The following is an 11,925-nucleotide window of genomic DNA, read 5'->3' on the forward strand; positions in this document are numbered from 1 at the left end:
TCCGAGCCCCATCGTATGATTGTTCGACAGGTTTGGACTTGTAGTACCCGCAGTGTTATTGCGAGTCTGAAAGATCGCTAGGCCTAGTCCCTGGTCAGTCATGTCGTTACTGCTAGAATTAGTAGTAGGCCTAGTGCTTACGTTATTGCTAGGCTTAGCGACAAGGTTTCTTCTGTTATAGTGTCAACATTGGACGCTTTACGCTTCGGTTCTTCGTTGAAGCACCTCGATAAGGTTGCTGACATTGACTCTAGCTCAAAATTAAGCCCAAAATTAATCCCTAAGTCATTCATGTTACTCGAAGTATTTAGCTGGATGATTTAAGAAGTACGTACAGTATGTATTGAGACTCGGTGTGTGTGAAAACATATACAGTAGCATGGTGGGCTCATAATTGACGCTCGCTCTTAAGGACTTGATCAACGATGTCTATCAAGGAAAAATCCAAATCACTCAACTGTATGTGTTTTTCATATGTGTAGTTCCTCAGAAATGTTATGAAATCAAAATATTTAAGGTTCTGTGCTTATGCACCGTACAATTGAGCAGAATTTGACCACAAAATGTCTGCCGTGTCAAGTTCTTTCATACCCCTAAATTGACACATTCGTCGATAAGCTAACTGGTTAGGCCTTAGTATACATCCATTGACTTTAGATGCTGTTTGCTATGCTCTGAGCCTCTAAGCTCAGACAGGTTAGGTCCTAGAGAGTAGTGTTATTATATTGAGGTAATGTTGGTTATTTTTAGGATGTAAGATTTCCAAATGCCCAAAAAACTTGCAAAACTGGGGGGAGGGTGTTAAAAGCTTAAAAGATACAAAAATTTAGTCAGCAATTAGCTAAAATGGATTCAAACTCATGAAATATGTAATTCTGCTTGACTGCAAAAAGTTTAGGTGGCCTGCTGTATCGTTGCTAGTGATAATTGAAGGTGCGTCAATTACGGGGGTGCGTCAATTATGAAGCCTTGACTATGTAGTGAAGTGAAATTTTGTTGTGTACACCCGTTCAGTATTTGCATGTATTATGTAATAGTTCGTAATAGTCAGTTTGTAGCGTTAGTTGTTTCCACGTGTTTCTTCAGTTCTGGATACGTTGTTGTATGGCGAACATCGTCCCTGCAGAGCTCCGGGGCATCGCCTCGTGATCCCGTTCATAATTGGTCATATTTTACTTAATCTTGGGTCGTCAATAGCCCAGAGAATATCCATATCTTTACTACCTGGAGTCAGGAAGGAGATGTCACCCTTCTCAGAGGCAGGATGCCTCAGGTTTTTGGATGGTTTGACTTCTAGCTCGAAGTCGCTGGTTACCAAGATGGCGGATCATACCAACCTCTATAGCGAGCTGGCTAGAGTTAGCGTTGATGAGTCTCGATGTACGCGACCTCCTGTACCGCGAGCGAAGAGTCTCCTTCGTCTTGTTATTTGCGAGCGAGCTGACCCCAGTATAGTGAGATATTAAGTCATACATTTTATTATTGTTAAATGTCGTACTTACCCTTATTGCAAGTTGATCGAATCGTAGTTGTAATTGTTGCCCCTCTGGCTAGGTTGTACTTGACCGTACAGAGTACGTATGTTAGGTTGTGTTTTGGACCTTGGTCCTATGGGTTTATAGCGTGCGTTGTGTACACTGTGTAGATCAGAGGTTGTGTATCGTTAAGCACATGGGTGCTAGTAGTATTGTGTACCTTTATACTGTAGGGTGACAGTACCAGAGTTTAGTATACTGTAGAGTGACAGTATGGGTTAGGTTGAGTTTATATCCAGAAAGTGTATTGTACTGTATTGACAGTTGAGTTGTTTTGAGAGATTATTTTTATTGTACCCATATTTCAGTATTGTACTGCTCGCAGTGTAAAGAGTGTACGTATTCGTATTTTGTATCTTGAACATTATTGTTACTGTTGGTCACTACAGAGTTGTCTCAAGAGCTTGTCCTTCTAATCTTAGCCTTTATGGATAGCTATGGAGTGCCAAGTCTCTTGAGAGTTTGTGGGTTCAGGAGGTGTAAATTCCTGCTGTCTAGGAACAGTACGGTGGAAAGGCCTATAATGAGTTGCAGCGGCATTAGTTGCCCTAGGCTGGCCATTATGAAGGTGCCAAAAGTCCTCGCCTGTTGACAAACGTTTTATATTATTTATGCAGTTTATTTCATAATGTTCATTTTACATTATTCTTTATACGCTTTATGCATTTTTATACTGTATTGTACAAGTGCTATGTCGTATTGCAGGGTAATACTATTGATTCTTTAATTGTATTCATGTCGTATGAATATTTCGTAGTTTCAAGTATAGGTTTTTCCCCGAGTAAGAATAGTTTTAATAAGAGTTTATTAAGAGAGTAAAGAGACCCTTGAGCCATTTATTATATCAAGCCATTTTATACTGTCATGTGTCATGACTTATTCTTCATTTGTATATTTTCATGATCATTTTCATAGAGTTTGTAATAAAAGTCAGTCGTTGTTTCAACGCAAGAACACTCTTGCCTCCTCATTGATAACTTATGAGTTCGAAGCGAAGGAACCCCAACCGGTAATTTCCCCCGCCATCCGCGGTTCGCTTCAACTATACTACTGCTGTAACTAATTGCAAGTAGGCTATATATACTGTACAGTATTCTTTTTTATTCTCAGTATTCAATTTGAAAATTTCTTTGCCCATATGCATATCTGCATATACTCATGGCAATGTACACCATGTCTTCATTTCTTTTAATTATGACTTCATGATTGTGCGGCAACAAACCAGTGTTTGTCTAACATTTCGATCCTGAAGCAATTCTCTCTATACACTCGACCAGTCTCGAATCGCGAGACTGGTCCAGTATACAGAAAGTTGGATTAGGCATTTATGAATTCGCATTCATTCATACTTAGTAAAGATTACTAAATCCTATTGGTCCATTCAGGTCAGCTGACCGTGGTTAATCCTGTGAGTAACGCACGGTAAAATTACGGGGCATCACTTTAATAAATCTTTTGTTATATGTAACCAAAAATGTTTTGTTTTATGATTTTTCCCCCACACAAATGGTAGTGTATGAATGAACGGGGTTAATCAACGGTCTAGCGTGTGTTACTCACATGATTAATGCACTCCAGGTGTTAATGCTATCGCTGGATGCATTATCCCCCGATCGTGCATTAATCCTGTGAGTAACGCACGCTAGACTGTTGATTAACCCCTTATTTAAACACATTGCAAAACGGTGATGCTTTATGGGAGCTCCGCCCATTACTCGATTTATTTATTTATTTGTTTTATCACAAACAAATTACAATGTGAAAGGAAGTATAAAGCCTGAATTGGCTTAACAAAGTAGAAGACTCCCTGGTAAAGAAGAAATATATATTACAAGTTAAATGAGCAGAAAGGAGTTATAACCACTGATCGAGTGTACAGATCAGTGATTATAACTAGACAGGATTTAGCTATGTAATTACTTATAGTCCATCGGGGCAGGCTCAATAATGTTCACTGTCGTAGCACATATTTAGTACCAAGGTTTGACCACATATTCTGGTGTGTTTTCATATGCTTATTACAATTCTCGATGTTGGATGGTTCGGGAAGTGTTATTTTAAGAGTAAACAGCAATTTAAGACTCATTTAGTCCGCTTTCCGTTGTTAGGACTTCTCCTGACGCAGCGATTTTTCAGTAAAGAGCCAATCAAAATCCTTATTGTGTATCATACATGTGATATGTCAGCTGATACAGAAACTGCTCGGTTCGGCATATGTGTGTATGTAGCGACTGTGTGTATGTAACGTGTGTACGTGTTTACAATTCGTCTGCATAACGTACTGCATAACAAGAGAACGACGGGCTGAAAGTCTAACAAAATGTACAGCTAACAGTTGGCAAACCGAAGTCAAATGTGCCGAGATATGAAGCAGTATTGATGGTGGCAATTTTCCATGCTTCCATGATTGTTAAATGAGCGTTGTTAAATGGGGCTTGGATATTCATTACCAACATAACAAAAGCAAAATAATGAATTTGAAATACGTTCATGAATGTATAATGAATATGTAATAAATAACATGAATATTTAACACAATTAAGAGGACAAATGAATATGTAATAACTTACGATCAATAAACTTTCTAATTGACAACTAATTCCATCGAAACGTCTTCTTTTGTGATGATCTACTGCATTAAGACTTAAGCAGATGCTTATACCCCAATTATCACCCGATTCTCCTTGTCGTCACGATAACTAACGTGGTTCTTGCTAATGGTGATCCACGATAGTTATCGTGCTGTGTTATAACTTCATCAAACATGTTATGAATTTCACGATAACTATCGTAGACCATTAAGCCATTCAAGGAGACTTTTGATGCTCGGATATTACAGAAAGCGACTGGGATGCTAATTCTAAAGACTGGCAATTTTTATCGTCATGATTGTTGTTGCTAACATAAAGCTATACACTGTGTGGTGTAGTAAGCCTGTAACCAACATCAAACAAGTTAAATGTCTGGTTATACGCAGAATCGAATTAGATAATAAGTCAACCACGACTCTGCCAACCCTTCCGACTTGGGTAATATTCATGTAGTAAGTGCATTTATGTCATAGAGAAATTGATAGGCGTATGTTAGAGATAACTGATCAGTTCTACTACTACTTACTAGCTTAACATAAGGCCTTATTGTACGTAGGTCTAGGCCTAACTACTCGTAGTCGTACAGTAGGCTATGCCCATAGGCGTAGGAGGCGGGGGGGGCTGCAGCCCCCCCAACAAATCTTTTGGGTGAAAATTCGGGCAATATGCTGAGAATTTTTCGGGCACCTACTGGAAGAATAATAATATGCAATGTGTTTTTCTGGGGTTTTTTTGGTAAAAATTCGGCAATATGCTAAGAATTATTCGGGCATCTACTGAAAGAATAATAATTTGCAATGTGTTTTTCAATTTTTTGGTGAAAATTCGGGCAATAGGCCTATGCTGAGAAGTTTTCGAGCACCCACTGAAAGAAGAATAATTTGCAATGTGTTTTTCAAATATTTTGGTGAAAATTTGGGCAATATGCTGAGAATTTTTCGGGCACCTACCAGTGGCAGAGCGTCCATACAGTCAAAGGGGCGATGACCCCTGACGGACTCAAATGGACTGCTGGCGCCCTTTTCAGCTTTTTACCACTTTTTACTTATTCGCGATTATCGACTTTTTTATTGCGCTCTCAAATACCTATTGACATTTTTCACATTTTGTTGGTGCAATTTTCTGACAAATGGCGATGACACCTATTTATCCTTCATTTATCTGCAAATTAGCAAGGCCCGGAAAGGGTCATTTCCGGCGATCTAGGGAGTATCTTTACTCAAAAATTTCTGTACGCTCCGCGCCAACCTGTGGTGGCGCTCCGCTTAGATAGTGTCAAAAGTACCCCTACAGACCATTCTCTTCCCCCCCCCCGCCCCTGACCAATACCCCTAGCTCCGCCACTGGCACCTACTGAAAGAAGAATAATTTGCAATGTGTTTTTCAATGGTAAAACTTATATTATTATTATTATCATTATTATTGTAAGGACTTCCCCAATAATTCTAATCAATATAGAAGGGTAATAACACGGAAAATGATTTTATGTTATTGGTAGGCGATGTAGTAACTGATGGATGCCTATGTGATATGCACATTAACATGTAGAACGCGCGCGGAGCGCGCGAAAAAATTTTGGTTATATTTTTCGAGCAAGTCGTTACAGCCCCCCCAAATCAAATGAGGCTCCTACGCCTATGGCTATGCCTAATTGAAATTCGGCTACTTAGGGCCTAGTACTACTACTAATATTGGTACTGATGTTATTGTTCAGAGAGTCAGTGTAACTTGTTTTGTTAGGTTATATGCCTAGTTTTTAGTAGGGCTATTATCACTGACCATATCACACAGTGCCACTCTTTTTGGGCATAGGCTAGGCCTACCTTAATTTGGTCCCTTGGTGATGACTAACTTAAGTAAAGTGGGAATCCTAAAAGTACAAGGCTACATTGAATTTGAAGATGCCAGAAGTGCACACTGGCATGCTTTTAAGTGTACATACAGATAGGTGTACAAGACAAGACTGCAAGTACAGTTCGCTCAAGCATGTATTCTTTATTCAAATGAGAACCAAGAAGAAAATAAATAAAACATAGCCTGTCATGCTTAGTTTACAGAAAACCCACAAGAAATTAATAAAGAAATGTAAATTTTATGTCAAGTATTGGTTGTCCTCCACACTTGCTCTTTGTTATTCCTAGGTGCCATTGTAGGTGATGTGTTTGGACTAGGGCTGTGTCATTCCGGTTAATTCACTAACCGGTTAACCGTTTCTATTAACCGAACGGTTAACGTTTAAACGTAACCCGTGTTGTTGCCTCAAAATAAGAGCCGAAAATCAGAGTTATATAGCTCAGATTATAATTCCGAAAGAGCGCCACCACTTTTGATGCGGAAGTACATTCTCAAAATAGCGCTGCAAGTATGGTTTTTCGTAACGCGTATGTCAAGAATTTGGTTGTATTTGCTTAGTTTTGACGATCGTTGCATTGAAAAAGACGAATCGCGTGTTTTCATGAAGTTTTAAACAGATTTTTGTTTCTCTTTCAGTTCATCGGTAACTGTTACAGAGATATTTGAAGCAAATATTTCTTCGTTAATTGCATAGCCCCTACTGTAATAGCGCAGGCATTGTATGGCAGTTATAAGCCTAATATTACTAGGCCTACTTAATATTGGCATTGTGTATTGAAGTTCGCGATCATATGGAGTGTTAGACTACAAGGCTTTCACCAGCTAGGCCAAGGTTAGGAAAGTCGGTTGTTAGGAAGCGATTACTACAGAAGTGTACGGTAGTAGGGCTAGGCCTACGCAATTACAAGTACAACAATGGGTCACAGATATATTGAATTTGTGCATTGTGGCGAGGTAGGCAGAGGGTAGGGGGGAAGTGTGGAAAACATTGTAAAATTTCCCGCGAACACCCTGTCGATTTCCCGCCGGAGTTCGCGCAGCAAACACAATTAGCACGCGTAGCATGATAGCGTGGGGTAGTCCCCCGGTGGGGTCATGTGGTGGAACCCCTTGTGGGGGTCCAGGGGTTAACGCCCGGAAAACTTGGCGCGTCTGGCGATAAAATATTCGCAGCTGTGGATGCAAAATACTGACAACTTTTTTAATTTAAATTGTTTCGAAACTAATGAAAATTTTGGAATGACAAGTTAGAGTAGCCATATTTTGTTATAAAATGAAAAGAGATCTATCTGTCTTACAACCATTAAAAAGTTTAACTTAAAAAAACATGCGATTTTATGAAACAACGTTCGGCAAAGCTCCATTCCTAGACTGCCTAACAATAGCTTGCACTATACTACAACTACGGTAGGCTACATTTTCCAAGGTACCTTGCCAAACAACTGTGAGCTCATCCCCTGTCTAACACCTGTTGTTAACAATTTTTTGGCATGTTGCCAAGGAACGTTTCATGGTCTAGAATTAATAAGGTCAGTCAGTAAAGGTTCGGTTAAGTTATGAGAATTATTATCTTAGACGTTTAAGAAAAGTAGGTAAAATGTGATCCCCGTAACAGCTAGGTAAGTAAAACAGGCAACTGACTCCTCGGCATGAACAAGACAATCTATTCCACATGATACATGAAAGTAAACCTTGTAATCACATGTTTAAGGCCACTTGGCATGATTAACTAAATGCTTAATATTGTTTCCATGTTCTTGTAGAAAACGTAAACTTCGCAATATACAATTAGTTGTGTTTTTGTAGTTACGTGAGATCCGTAACCGACGAGGTGGTTAGGCTATTTGCTATACATGACATTAGTTGCATTTAGCACGATATGCCAGTTTCGCGTGAATTTTTCGAAAGTTTTTTGCTCGATCTTTCATAAAATTTGAAAGGTGTACCTACTTACTTTTCGTACACAATTGGTTATTTCTCTACTGATTTTCAGAGTTTTTTTTACAGTCAAGTGTATACGTTGTGCATTGAGTATAAACTTATCGTGAATGCAAGAAAACGATGCGGGGATTTCCAGCAGACAAATGTTTTCTTTGTGGGATTACTGAGTCTGTTGAATGGAACCCCGCAACCTTAGAGGGAACACTGAACTGAAATTACATCATAATAAAGAAAACGTTTACTGCTTAAATACAATATAAATTTGAAAGGATTAGATGCAGACTCGCCACGTTGTCGAATGGGGTAACAATAGGCGCTTCACGGGTCGCATACCGCTTGGTAATCCCTTCAATGGTACCGCCAATCTTAAAAATCTTTTGTATGGATGCGTGATAAAGTTTGCAATTGTTACGTGATTTTCGGCAAGCAAATGTTGCGGTCTATTTCGGGAATAAAGTGATGTGAAGACGCGCCGTTGCAACTGCGTAATTGGCTTTACAAAAACGGTTAAACTTATACGATGTACGGCGGACGTTTATCCGGCCGTTCGGTCGGTTAACCGGTTAACCGTTTAACCGTTACAGCCCTAGTTTGGACATGTCATAATTGGGAAACATGACATATCTAGTCCTAGGTAATCAAGGGCGGCGGAACCGGGGGGGCACAGGGGGCACGTGCCCCCCCACTTTTCCTCAGGTTAAAAATGTGCCCTTTTTCTACATAAAAATTGAGGTGTCTTAAGTTAGCAAGAGGCTAGGGAACCACAATGAACACTCGGGAAGGGCCGTTTCCGGCCATCTGAGGGGTTTGTAAAACCAAAAATTTTCTTGTACGCTCCGCGCCAACTGGTGGTGGCGCTCCGCTCAGATAGTCGTGCATACAACTTTGCAAATCTTTACTACGCCCCTGACTTTTAATTAATAACTGTGGGTCAAACTCAAAGCTATTTCGAATGGAAAAATATTGTTAAGATATAAACAAGAAATAATGTCTAATTTGGAAGATTCCTACACTAGCAACAAGCATGATATCACCTCATTTTGTCTCAAAAGAAAACTTGTTTCCCAATTTGCACATTGGATATTGCAGTACTAGTATGCATATTTTCTTTGAGGGGGGGGGGGGGCCTTGATGGAGTGATGTGTATACGCATATAAGATAATACAATAAGAGTTACAAAGGGTACTAAATATAAGGCTGCATCAGTGCAATCAAATTTCTGCAAAGTGCCCTTTGATGTCGGTGCCCCCCCAGATTAAAAGTGCTTCCGCCGCCCTTGTAGGTAATTAGTAATTATGAATGTAAGTCAAGGGTTTTTCATCATTCCTCTGATGTTAATTTACTTCATATTTAATACATAGTTCTCACAATGCTTTGTCTAAGCAAATTTTGTACTGTTCATTACACAAAGAGCATGTTATCCAGGTTGGACATTCTTGTGTACAAGACTTTGTCATGAGGTTGAACCCAAAGCATGGTTTTGGAGTGTGGGTTCGAATCCCACCAAAGTCCCCAGATGAATGTCCTTTCTAGTGTATCATGTAGCATTTTTGTAATGGAACATGTATTCTGGAATAATTGATGAAAACTTTACAGATATTAGTGAATTACAATATCTCCTCATAACTACACAGAGTTTAACTTTATACAACATTAGATGATACTGGTCAATATTTGGACAACCAATGTACCAGTGAGGAAATAAGAAGACCCACTATAAGATATACACAACTGCTTTCTCATTCAACTTTACCGAAGAGTTCTTTAAATCTACAACAGGTGCCGAAAAAATATGATTGAAAAGATGAAGGGTCTCGGGTAAGATCAGCACTTTAAGCTAACCCGCTTACCATGGGTCAATAAATGAGTGTAACTCAGAAATTATCCAGTAGTTTTTATGATTGTTTAAATTGTATAAAATTTTCAATTCACTGCACTTTACAATACAGTACAGTACAGTATGTCCAGTCCCATTTTTCAACGCATTGTAAAACTTCTTGTGTGCCAGACCATACAGTAGGTAGTAGGAATGATGCAATGTGTACTTGGTGTACACTATGGACATTAAATTGAACCAGAAGACTTGGTGAGTCCTTGCCTGAAAGATGTCAGTCAGCCTGAATGAGTTTCATTTATTTTCTGTAGACAGTTGGTAGAGAGTGTTGTACATTCTTTTCTGCAAATACCCATTGTCAAAGGTGAAACCACTTGATACAGATGAAGATAACACTACTTAGATCAAACGTAAGGATGATCTTTTCTCAGTTATTTTAAAACAGTATGACACCAACATTTGCTATTGTTGGCATACTGTAGAGAATGATCTTATTGGATGACGTCTTTTTCAGATTGAAGGAAATACCATGGAAATATTATATATATGAATTGGTTTTAGAAGTTAAATTGCTGTAAGGTAGGTGGTCATTTGACATGTGTTGTTAACTCCACAAGTTTAGAATGTTGTAAAGATGCATTTCCTCTTAAAATAATGACATTTGACCCCAGGAAAAAATGAAAGCAGCCATAAACTCACTTTTGTTTCCTATCCACTTCAGTTGCAATCTTGAGTTATCATGTTTACAGGGTAAAAGCCTGTTTGTATTCTGTGCGTGTTTTTGTCCCTTCTGTTACTGTTACTTGTCATTAGCCTTTGAAGAAGATCCTGCTATGATTGAAACGTCAGGCCAACTTAGTTTTACACATGTTTACAGGGTTTAAGGATTTGTCATTTGAGGGAGCTCAAATGACCAATGACCTCTTCCCCAAATTGTACATGCTTGTTACTGTTTGTGAGAATCAGCTAGCTACTTGCTTTATATGGCACTCATTCTGGAATTCCACTTTATGGCCTCAGCTGACCTTAAATGCCCCTTGACCACAGCTTAAACAAAACTATAAAACATTGATTCTACTCAAATCTGTAGAAAGTGAGTGGTCACTGTGAAAATCTAAACATCTCATAGTTAAGAATAAACCAATGTTTATTTCCTGAATAAGCCTGTCTACAAGATTCTCAGTTTTTGGCATTTGATCACCTTGTATGACATTTGGCTGAGACGTCATGTTTGAAGTCCATCCAAGTTTACAATATTGAGTTATTTTGTTTAAAAACCTGAATACATACTTACCTACCAGCATACATACACACATACATACATACACACATATACGTACACAAACACCCATGCCATTATGACCGCAAAGTATTTACTGTATAAGCCATTCATGAGTTAGTCAATTAAGTTTACTTTCCAAAAGTGGGTTATGATCTTTAAAGGTAAACTTATCCTAAATATTAGTAATGGAAGGTAAAGTGCAAGTAATTGTAAGATCTTATTATTGCATTTAGATGAGTGGTTGATCACTAGTTTCAGTACAACAACAAACTAGTCTTCCATTTTGAATGTGAACAACCACAATACAGTAGCTTCTGTATTAATGCTCATTGACCACTTTTACTTGAAAGTGAAATAGTGTGTTGACATTGATCCATGCGACAAAAATACTTTATGTTTTTTTATTTTTTTATACCTATATGTTGCTATAAGGGTAGAGTTGCTAGCTTGCCCAGTGATGCATAGGTTTTGAAACAGAAATCGGACTCAAATTAATAGAAAAACAAAACATTTTCATGTGATTGTGCATCGAAGGAACCACTTGTGTATGCCATACCATAACTTCACTTTTGGTGCACATGATAGCTTCAATTGATAGAATCCTCATTTCAAACGAAACAGAAATTTTCCCACAATCCTGGGATATATACATGTACAGTAACATATTACTGGAATGGTCTACATATTTTGTGCATGTTTGTGAATCTGCATATTGCTTTGTTGATCTTGTTTAACCAAATAGTGTGTTGAGGGATAAATAATCTGTTGGCATGTGCTTAACCTGTACATTGCTTTTTGTTCGATATTTGTGGACTTTAACACAGTTGTATTAAAGACAAAGCATTTACAGTAACTGAAAACTTTGTGCACACCAAATTTCATTGTTAC

This window comes from Apostichopus japonicus, chromosome 10, assembly GCF_037975245.1.
Source record: "Apostichopus japonicus isolate 1M-3 chromosome 10, ASM3797524v1, whole genome shotgun sequence".
Taxonomy (NCBI): Eukaryota; Metazoa; Echinodermata; class Holothuroidea; order Aspidochirotida; family Stichopodidae; genus Apostichopus; species Apostichopus japonicus.